Source organism: Cicer arietinum, chromosome 4 (genome assembly GCF_000331145.2).
Source record: "Cicer arietinum cultivar CDC Frontier isolate Library 1 chromosome 4, Cicar.CDCFrontier_v2.0, whole genome shotgun sequence".
In the NCBI taxonomy this organism is placed as follows: Eukaryota; Viridiplantae; Streptophyta; class Magnoliopsida; order Fabales; family Fabaceae; genus Cicer; species Cicer arietinum.
In genome coordinates this window covers 51,090,132-51,102,658 of record NC_021163.2, presented here as the reverse complement: position 1 = coordinate 51,102,658, position 12,527 = coordinate 51,090,132, and the positions used below count along the sequence as shown (strand labels likewise).

Sequence of the window (12,527 nt, the reverse complement as noted above, 5' to 3'; positions counted from 1 at the left end):
ATGGATCGCAATTGGATGAATGTTAATCGTTTGAGTGAAGAGTATGAAAAATGAGTTGAGGAGCTTTCACAATTTGCTTTTAAAAAAACTTCCTGAAGGTGAAGGAAGATTTTATTGTCCTTGTGTTATTTGTTTGAATGAAAATACATTACATTTTGAGGAAATACAAAGTCATCTTATTTTTTCTAGGATTGACCTGAATTATATTAGATGGATATGGCATGGTGGTTCATTAAACATGTCAAATACCTCAGAAAGAGAAGAAGTTAATATAGATATGAGCGATCAACTAGAAGACATGATACGTGATGTTGGACAAGAGTCATTTAATCGTGCACATGTATATGATAATTTGTGCAGTGACAAAGAAGAGACTTTGTATCCGGGATGAACTAACTTCACACGGTTGTCTGCGGTATTGAGATTGTTCGACTTGAAGGCAAGAAATTGATGGACAGATAAAAGCTTCACTGAATTACTTGAATTGTTGAAAGAAGTGCTCCCAGAAGGTAACACATTGTCAAATCGTAACTATGAGGCAAAGAAGATACTGTGTCCAATGGGCATGGAGTATAGGAAAATACATGCATGCCCTAATGACTGTTTATTGTATAGAAACGAGTTTGAAGAGTTAAATAAATGTCCTAGGTGTGGACTATCACGTTACAAAATGAAGGATGGTGATTCCATTTATGACGAAAGCTCAAAGAGGCCTCATGTGAAGGTGTTATGGTATCTTCCAATAGTTCTAAGGTTCAAATGTTTGTTTGCTAATATAAATGATGCAAAGAATGTAAGATGGCATACCGATAAGAGGAAGCATGATGGACAACTCCGTCACCCAGTTGATTCTTTGCAATGGAAGAAAATTGATGATTTGTACCCAAAGTTCGGAAATGAGCCAAGGAACCTTAGGCTTGAACTTGCTACAGATGGAATGAATCCATATGGAAACTTAAGTAGTAACCATAGTTCATGGCCCGTTCTACTAGTTATCTACAACATACCTCCTTGGATTTGCATGAAGCGTAAAATACATTATGTTATCTATGATTATTTCAAGTCCAAAACAACCTGAAAATGACATAGATGTTTATCTTAGTCCATTTATTGAAGATTTGAGAATGCTTTGGGAAGGTGTTGATGTGTTTGATGGGTATTCCCTTCAATATTTTAAGATGCGTGCAATCCTATTTTGCACCATCAATGACTTTCCTGCATATGGAAACTTGTGTGGCTATAGTGTTAAAGGACATAAAGCATGTCCTATATGTGAAGAAGGAACATGCTACCAACAATTGAAACATGGAAAAAAAAACAGTGTACATTGGGCATCGAAAATTTCTCAAGTCTAATAATCCATACCGTAAGTTGAGAAAATCGTTTAATGGACAAAGAGCATGGAATTTACCAAAAAGCCTTAATTGGGGAGCAAGTTTATCAACGAGTTAAGGATATCAATGTTATCTTTGGAAAGGACCAAAAACAGACATCTGAGAAAAATATACGGAAGAAGAAGTATGTGTTCTTTGATCTTCCTTATTGGTCCAGTCTAGATGTAAGACATTATTTTGATGTGATGCATGTGGAGAAAAATGTGTGTGATAGTGTAATTGGAACACTTCTCAACATTCAGAGAAAAAAAGGATGGCTTAAATTAACGTCTAGATATGGTTGAGATGGGTATACGACAACAGTTAGCTCCACAATCAGCAGGTAAACGAACATATTTGTCTCTTGCTTGTCATACAATATCAAAAAAGGAGAATATATGCTTTTGTGAGTGTTTACAGGGAATAAAAGTGCCACATGGCTACTCCTCAAATGTCAAGAGTCTTGTCTAAATGAAAGATTTGAAATTAGTTGGTTTAAAGTCTCAAGATTGCTACGTTTTGATGCAACAACTACTACTAGTGGCTTTACGTGGCATATTGCCTAAAAAAGTAAGAGAGGTCTTAACTTGGTTGTATTTATTCTTCAACGCTATTTGTAGCAAAGTCATTGATCCTCAAAAATTAAAGGAGTTGGAAAATGAAGCTGTTATTATCTTGTGCCAACAAGAGATGTATTTTCCTCCATCTTTTTTTGACATCATAGTTCATTTAATTGTTCATTTAGTTAGGGAGATTAAATTATGTGGTTATGTTTATTTGAGGCGGATGTATCCATTCGAGCGTTACATGAAGATTTTAAAAGGATATGTGAAAAATCCACACCGTCCTGAAGCATCTATTGTTGAAAGGTACATAACAGAATAAGCTATTGAATTTTTTTCAAACTATATGTCGAAAGCAAAAGACATAGGAATTCCTAGATCTCGTCATGAGGGAATATGTGTGGGTAACGGTATATGAGGCTTAAAACTTAACAGCATGAGACGAGAGGAAGTACTTCAAGCACATTTGTATATATTGAATAACATTGATGAGGTTCAACCTTGCCTTTCTACTCATAAAAGCATTGTGAAGGAAAAATATCCTAGAATGAATGAAAAATGGTTGCTGAATGAGCATAACAAGACTTTCTTAAAGTGGTTTAAAGAAACCATATTAACCAACAATACAACTTCTGATACATTAAAATGGCTAGCAAATGGGCCTCACTTTGATGTCATACCTTGGACTGACTACGATATCAATAATTTTATATTCTACACAAAAAGTCAGGATGGCAATAGTACCATGCAAAATAGTGGGGTTATGGTTGTAGCTGAGTCTATGCATTTCTCTAGTTCAAAAGATAAAAACCTTGTTACAACATCTATACATTACTTTGGGACCATTGAAGAGATTTGGGATGTCGATTTCAATAAATTTAAAGTGCTTGTTTTCAAATGTAAATGGATTGACATCAATAGTGGTGTTAAAATTGATGAATTTGGTTTTACATTGGTGGACCATGAAAAGGTAGCGTATAAGGATGAGCCTTTTATTATGGCATCCCAAGCAAAACAAGTGTTTTATGTTAGTAATCCTTCTAATAAAAAGTGGCTAGTGGTTCTCCAAGGTAAAAGTTTTCATGGACTAAATGAAAGTCTAGATTCAACGCTAGATATTTCTGAGACTCCTCCATTCTCACAACAAATATTTACCTTCATTGAAGAAACTACAGTGGACGATGAGTATGCCACTAGTGATGATCATCAAAAAGGGATATGGGAGAATATTCAAACATAAGATTCGTAAGAAATGAAATGGTAATAATGATAATTTATGTTAATAAATTTCACATTATCAATAATACTTCCTTTGATGGTTTATAGTTTTTACCCATATATGACATGATTGCCTACAATTATTTTGAAATAGTACTGACCATTATTATTCTTTTTTAAAAAGGACACATGAATAATTCGTCAGCTCATTCGCAAAGTGTGGAGGGTACTCAGTCTACACAAAGAAAGGGTAGGCGTGGTACACATATGACAAAGTTGAAACGTAAATATATGATAGATAAGAAGTTATCGATTGATTTAGATTCATTGACTGAATTACCTTCATGGATAAATATGAAAAACTTTAAGGTTCATGTTGCTTCCCTTGCTCGAAGCTTTGTCAGCATTTTGGTGGATAATTGGGACAACGTAGATAGCGACTTGAAAAATCAGATATGGGAAGCTATTAAGGTATTTGTAGTTTTGTGAATATTTTAGTATATATATGATTTTGTAAATATATTTTAATGTCATACACTAACTCCTCCATTTGTTTTGTGATGTAGGTGAAATAGGATGTTCCTGATTCTGAAGTTTTGAAAAAGAAATGGATTTCATATGCTGGTGAACGTTGGAGGGCATTTAAAACTAGTCTAGCATCTAGATATTTAAATGGTGGGGATTGGAGTCACAAGTCTCCTCTTTAGGCATTTACTTATCTTTATAAGGAAATATGGAAGGCGTTTGTTCAGAAGCGACATGATCTTTCCTTTGTGATTAGCTAGATTTATATTTTAGCTTCTCTTAATAATTTATTTCTAGTATATACATTTAATTGGTGTATTACTTATAATAGGAGAAACGAAAAAAAGGCACAAATGATTCAGTCTCATAATAAATACCCTCACCTAATGTCTCGTGGGGGATATGAGTTGCTTACTTAAAGATTGATGAATGAAAAAATAAAACAAAGACAAAAATCATCTGGAAATTCAATAGTTGCACCTCCATATCCACCATCACGCCATGAAAAGTGGAAGAGAGACCGACAAAAGCCATCAGGAGATTACTCATTAGAAGATGCTCGTGTCATTGCAGAAAAATTTGTAAGTAATTGTGTAATCAGTTATTGATTTAAACTAATAGTCATTGGTGATTTTGTTCTTGTAAATGATTGGTTGTTGGAATTTAAGTGTGAGTAACTAATACTACATTGATTAGATATGAGCTAAATGAATGATATATATTGATTAGATAACCTTAATTGTGTTTATATTGAATCCAAGGTAACACAAGTAGTTCAAGTAATCAACGGTGGTGGTTTCATAAACTAGCCCTGTTTGAAATGGTTCAGATGTTGTTATTTCCCCTGCTCCATAGTCATAAGGTTTTGCAACTGACCATGAATCCGTGGTAATTGGAGCATTCATATTGTTAATTTGATTTGCTGCATTTGGAAAAAATATGCCAGCAGGTGTTATTTTTTCATTCCTCTATTTATAATAGCATGTAGAATAAATACAATAAATATTAATTTATATGATTTTCTAATTCAATTCTTAATATGGAACCTTTGTATTTATAAATTATATCTTGTAGTGTGTGTTTGTTGCATGTCGTGTTCTATATAGCCTTTATTTTGAATTTGGTTTCAAGTGTTACAATGATAGTAAGAGAATATCAAGTGTCTCGTTTACTCCGCTTCTTGGCTTCACTATATAGGATAACTCCAATGATAGTAAGAAAATATCCTAACATTCTTGTTATTGATACAGGATTTCGAAATATCATAATGGAGATAACAACTTCAAATAGAGGAGCTTACTAATGTGATTAAAAATAAAGTGTTGTTGGAGCTATCACAACAAAACCCAAATTTGTTCATGAAGGAAAGTTGTTCTGTTGAACTACCTATACCAGAGGATAAGGATGATGATATTCCAAAACAGTGTAAATTGTATGTTGATAATAATGATTCTGTAGTGACATATGCTGATGCGTACAAGTTAAAGTCCACCTTACACAATCGGTTGTTAGATAATGATATGGTTAAGGTGTTGGTTACCAAGGTTTTAGATGCAAATGTTCAAGTACCTATACCCAGTGATGAGGTGACAACAATTGGTCATGCTTAAAATACTTTTATTCAATGGCCAAAAATACTTTTGCGGCTTGTTTCTGATAAGGTATTCATTACATATGTCATTTTCTATTTACACTTGAAATATTTTAAATGACTAATAATTTATCTTTATTTATTTAGGAGGTTGACATATTTATGAAAGTTGACATTCCACTCAAAGAATCTGAATCTCAACTAGATTGTATTCAACAATTGTTGTTAAAGTCGATGAGTATATCATTGTCTATAGAGCTAAAATTGAAACATGAGACAAGTGAAGTGTTTGTTCTTGAACAAACCGATATAGTAGAGTTGTGTATGGGTAATCGAGAGCTATGCATCACTATTTTACAAATATAGTTGACATAAGTACATTTAATTTGTAAAATTAGTCAAAAAATTAATTTCATTTATAACAAATAGTTATTTTAATTTATTTATTTTAATATCTTAGATATATGCATCGCCTTTGTATTGACTTGGGCAAGAGTGGCGTGTATGGATTCATTGATCCATGTTTCATTCAGAGTGAATATGATTTTATTGGGGCTCAAAAACACATACAAAATAAGTTGCAGCAGGATCAAAAAGAATGTTATTTGTTACCTTCTCTCAACAAGTAAAATTTTATTATAATTTATCCAGTACAAGTTTATAACATAAATGTACTTAACACTTTTAACTTTTATTTATTTTAATATCTTAGATATATGCATCGCCTTTGTATTGACTTGGGCAAAAGTGGCATGTATGGATTCATTGATCCATGTTTCATTCAGAGTGAATATGATTCTATTGGGGCTCAAAAACACATACAAAATAAGTTACAGCAGGATCAAAAAGAGTGTTATTTGTTACCTTATCTCAACAAGTAAGTAAAATTTTATATAATTTATCCATTACAAGTTTATAACATAAATGTACTTAACACTTTTAACTTTTATTTATTTTAATATCTTAGATATATGCGTCGCCTTTGTATTGACTTGGGCAAGAGTGGCGTGTATGGATTCATTGATCCATGTTTCATTAAGAGTGAATATGATTCTATTGGGGTTCAAAAATACATACAAAATAAGTTGCAGTAGGATCAAAAATAGTGTTATTGTTACCTTATCTCAACAAGTAAGTAAAATTTTATTATAATTTATCCATTACAAGTTTAAAACATAAATGTACTTAACACTTTTAACTTTTTGCACAATGTAGTTGTCATTGGCAATTGCTCGTTATTTGTCTTAGGAAGAATACTATAGTCTTCCTATGTTCGTTGGGATGGAAACCAAATAAAAATATCATGCACATCGTCGATTTGTAAGTGTTTATTGTATTTCCGGTATACGTATTTCAAATGCACATTTAGATCTTTTTAGAAATGACTATGTTGGCCTTCTACAAACTCAATAAAACATTATTGTGTTGGCACAAAATGGAAATGCTAAGGCACATGCAAATGGACAAAATTTGAGTTTTTAGATTTTTTGCTTTTGTGAGAGATATATTTCGAACATGCTTGATGGCACAACATTATTGTATATCAACACTTTTTTAAGAGGCTTATGGCTTTAAAGGTATTGAACAATATAATAATATAATTCATCTCTATGTGGTTTATCTGCTACAATAATTTGTTTTTCCTTTGTTGATTTTATTTATTGGCGCTTTGCAGTTAGTTATAAGTCTATAACAATAGGAAAATGATACAAATTCAAAGAAATTAAATAAATTTTGCTAATGAGTGTTTATAAACTTTAATTGATAAATTTTACTTTTATTTGTTGACTAGTGTTTTAGGATGTCAAATAGGAAATTTGTTGTTGAGTGTAGTTTTCCTGTTTGGTCATTTCTTCCAAAGCTAAGGAAGCTCAAAAAGGGAAAAATCTTGTGAAAACCATTTCCCGATTTGTAAGTGTCTAGTACAATTTTAATAAATATTTTATTTTTTTTAGAGCTTTGGATGAATATAATATGTTACGAAGATTAAGAAAGAATAAGCCCACATGGAGCATTCCCACTTTAAGTTGTTTAGATTATATAAATAGAATTTCAATTATAATTTATATGTTTCTATCTATATAATATTTACTCACTATATTTTTTATATAATATTCAATTTTAGTGCCAAAGACAACCTAAAGGTTATGAGTGTGGTTACTACATTATGATACATATGTTGAACATTGTATCTAGTGGTCTTGTTGATTCATGGATGCGGGTATGTGATAGATTTTTTCAAAGTTAGTATTAATTAACTACTTATGATTTTTATGGTCACATGATTTAGATAATCTTGTTATTTCAATATTTATATTTCAGATATTTGGGGACTCAAAATCATTCGAAGATGAAGAAATGATGAATGTCCGACAAGGTTGCGCAAACTTGATTCTTGAACTAATAGAAAATATTTGAAGCACTTGTATCATTTTAGTATCTTTAGACTGTTAATAGAAGATAATGTTTTTTTTTTAACAAGTAGTGAACATTATGTAGCTCTAAATTTGATAACTTTGATTTTGTAAAATATTATGACTCATTGTCATTGATTTTTAAATATAAAGCTTCGTATGATGTTTTGTGTTTTATGGTTGAATGGGAAAGTCTAGTTAATAGGATAATATGTGAAATTATGATGATGGATATATAAGGGGTAAAAGTTATGAAGAAAAAAAATTAAAAAGTTAATTATTTAAATCGATTGACTCATCGATAAAATAAACAATTTTGAATTTGACTTATTATATTGGTTCAAATTTAATCATGTAATAAATCAATTTTGAGTTTGACTTGTTATATTGGTTCAAATTTAATCGATCTAATAAATTAATTTTGAATTTGACTTGTTATGTTGGTTCAAATTTAACCGATCTAATAAATCATTCTTGAATTTGACTTGTTATATTGGTTCAAATTCAACTGATCTAATAAATCTTTTTTGAATGTGACTTATTACCTCTATCATTTTAGCTGATTTAATAATTAACTATTTATTACAACATTTGATGTTAGATCGACCAAGAAATCGATCTAACAAGTACATAGTAACCGATCTAACAAAGTTTAATTTCACTGATAGCAAAACATAAATACTTGATAAAATGAATCAATAAAGTACATAACTCTCTAATTAAAACTTTATTCAATTAGATAAATATTTACTTGTTAGAGAATCATTCACACACAATTGATATTCAATTTAGATAAACAAATTTTACAATAAATAGTTTACCTAACGACAAAGTAATTCAATTTAATGAACAAATCAATCAAAATTCTACTAAATTTCAAACTTATGATTTTTACCTTAGAATAGAATTAACATACCTAGGTAAAAATAAGACTTTTATCAAATCAAAATTTTATACAACAAAACTTCAATTGATATGTAGATAAAATTTTCACTCAACGATTATTTGATTTTGTTCACCTTTGAAAACCAAGTTTCTATATGAAAAAGTTTAAGTGTCAAGAATGCAAAAAAAAAAAAAAAAAAAAAAAAAAAAAAAAAAAAAAAAAAAAAAAAATGAACCTCAATCAAAAATATAAAAATTCTTATCAAAGATCCACAAAACTACATCAATGAAAATTATAGAAATTAAAGAGATTAAGATTAAAAAAACTGATGTCGGATTTTTATATTAGTTCAACCATTTTTATCTTCGTTTGTTGTCTACTCTAGTCCTCTCACAATATGTGATAAAGTTGCTTCTATTTTCAATATAATTGAATGAATATTTTGATTACAACCAAAAACTCCTTTGCTCTATGATTCTGACACTATATGAACAATATGCCTTCAATTTCTGTTGAATCTTGAAAACTCCAAAATTTTAAATCCTTCAAAAGTTTGATCTTGATCTACAAATTAAAATAACAATAATTCAATCTTGAATCTTCAATCCTAGATGAATTTTCCCCTTCACAGCTTGAAGATCTGAAACCTAAAACCCTATAATCCCTGTCAAGTTGAAAATAACTCAATTGTTTTCCTTCGACAGTTTGCAATTGAAATCCCTTCATTTCTCTATAAACGAGAACCCTGCAACATTGAATCCTATCTAAGCCTCTCCAAAACAATAACTCATATTAAAGAATAAAAGAGCTATCAAAAGGACTTTGCGATGAATGAATTTTAGAGAGAACGATGAATATTTCATATGTTACGAGGGATTGGATGAGAGTTTTATATAAATGGCAAATGAGAAAATCAATTACGGTGTATTAACAAATAAAAATATGTGTCTAATTTGAATCAAGTTAGTATGTTGATTTGAATCATGATTGAAATCAATATAATTTTAATTCAAACTGAATCAATTCTGTATGTATAATTCAAATGCTTAATTGCAATTTTAGTCCCCCTGTTTTAGCTGAATCACGAAAGTAGTCCCCTTATTTTATTTATCCTCAGTTTTGGTCCCTCAAACATAATTTTAGTAAAAAATTTGATGAAATATCATTTTTTTAAGCCACATCATACAATTTATGTTCATAGATTTCAGGTACAATTGTTGCACTATTAGATCTTGAGGCATAGTGTAGCTTAAATAAGTGCAAAAAATTGATGTTTCATCAAGTTTTTTACTAAAATTCTGTTTAGGGGACCAAAACTGTGAAAGAACAAAATAGGGGGACTACTTTCGTGATTTAGTTAAAATAGAGGGACTAAAATTGCAATTAAGCCTAATTCAAATTAGGTCAGTATGTTGATTTGAATCAACATTTCTCAATTCAAAGTTTATTTGAATCAACATTTCTCAATTCAAAGTTTATTTGAATCACATCACTATATTTACCTCAAAAAAGCCGAAACTAAATAATTATTTGAATCACATAGTCAAAATATTTAAAAATTGTGATTTTAATGCATTTTTGAAACTCAATATTTTTCAAAGATTAAAATGACTTAATTTTATTTATTTTGACAGAAAAATAAACTTTATTCTCACTAAAATAAAATAGTACCATCTAATCTAATAATTAAGAAAACAAAAAACATTTTAACGATACACATAAACATTTCATAAGCCAATGAAAAACAACTAAACCAAAACCTTACTCCTAGCAATGAAACTAATTTCTTCCACTATCCAATGATCAAGAATAATGTGAGATCACAATCTTTAATGTCATCTACTTTCGGAAAAAAAAAAATATTTGCTAGTGTCCGCTATAGACTATAGGTGGCCTATGACGTTACTAATCCAACCACGTGTTGACAAGTCATTTGCAAGATTAAGAAGTTGTTGAAAACGAAAAATATCACACTACGATGACAAACAAACTAACTTGACATTTAGATGACAAAATCATAGATAAAATACAGAAAAAAAAAAAATATATATATATATATATATATATATATATGAAAAACCACTTATTTAAATAAAAGAAAATAATAAAATAACTTAGACGGTGATTACAAACCTAAAAAATGTCCTAAACCACCCTACTCACTTATTTAAAACTAGAGTGTTTTTTAAGGAGGCAACAATAGCTATGTCCCGACTTACGGTAATCTTTAATGTCTACATAAAAATTGATTTAAATGCATGTTTAAAAGTTAATTTTCTCATATATTAAGATTTTAGGAATTATTGAGAGAAACTTATTTTCATCATTTACTCTAAACGTAGTTTTGACTTCCATCCAAATAAACTAAATCTATATGCTAGAAAACATACACTCACAAGTTACTCCATATCCCAGACACTACATTTTATATATTCCTGCGCCAAATTGAACTATTTCTTAATATCCCAAAAACACATATCCTTATCCTTGAGCCAAAACCCTCCTTACCCTCAGCACCATTTATTTAGTAAAGCTAGATTAATGTCACTCACCTTTCTCAAACCCAACTCATCTTCTTTATTTTTCCATACTTATATAATCTCTTTTAACCCAATTTATTTTCCTTAGCTTCCGTACTTATAATCACTAGTGCAAGTTAATTATAATTTTTATTATTTCCATACTTATATAATCACTAGTACTTATAATTTTTCCATACTTATATAATCATAATAGATACAAGTTAATTATATTAATATATCTACGCATAAAAAGATAGACGAAAAAATTATGTACCTTTTCAATCAATAAAAGAAAGAACTAGTACCAGAGAAGCGAGATTTGTAGAGAATGAACTGCTTTCATTGGTATCTAGAGTTTTCAATGTTAGGTTAACCTTCTAATTAGACAACTATTAAATACTAAAATGGATAACGGAAAATACTAATCCAGTTAGTCGTTATGCCAACGAAATTTAAATCTCATAAATGTCATAAAATATTCACAGGTCTAAAGATAATTACAAATCAACAAATACTATGTCCTTAAGTCATAGCTCAACTGACAAATACTGATATTGTTAGGTCGAACGAATCTAGAAGGACTCAGTTGTATGAGTTAATTAGGGTAGAATTTATCATTTCTTCTAAGACAAAAAAAATCAAATATTGATATTATATTTGTATTTACATATTTATGACTTCGCCAAATATAAAATTCAGATAAAAAATAAACACAATTTCGTTTATTGATATTAAAAGAATTTTTATATAAATATCATAATAACATAACGAGACTTAATTTCAGAAGTCCTAAGAAAATACTAAAAACATAAGCAATTAAAATAATTAATAAATCATAACACTAAACAGAATATTATAGCTAATAATTCATGGACTGCACCCTCTTTGTTGACTGGTTCATTCATCCTTCCTCCAACTTCACAGAGAAGTATGGGATTAATGGGCTAGATGCATGTCGGATCGCTCAAATTGTTAGACTCTTTTATGGTGAAAGTCTTTTATAATATAATATATATTATATTGAAATAAAAAAATTACCATTATGAATATTACATATTATTTATTAAAAAAATAACTTATTTTATTTTTTAGAAAAAATACTAAAAATAATTGAATAAATAATGAAAAAAATTTATATTTAAAACTATCAATTGATACTTACTAAATAAACAATTTGAATTTTAATAAAAAAATTATTATAATCAAATAATTCTATTTAATTTATTAGAATGTAAATAAAGATATAATATATATATATATATATATATATATATATTATATGTAAATGGTAAAACTATCCTTGTAAGCAAATTATATTTATTTTAAAATTTCAATTAATTTTATATTTAAATAATTTTGAATACTAATTTATTAAATTATATAAAATGACAAAACTACTCTTGTGATAAAATCATAAATATTTTTAAATTAAGTA

At 29.1% G+C, this 12,527-nt stretch overlaps 1 pseudogene; it reads left to right on the top strand.

Annotated features, from left to right (window-relative positions):
• Window positions 1–3,176, top strand: LOC140920102 (uncharacterized; annotated as a pseudogene).
• Window positions 3,177–12,527: the final 9,351 nt, after the last annotated feature.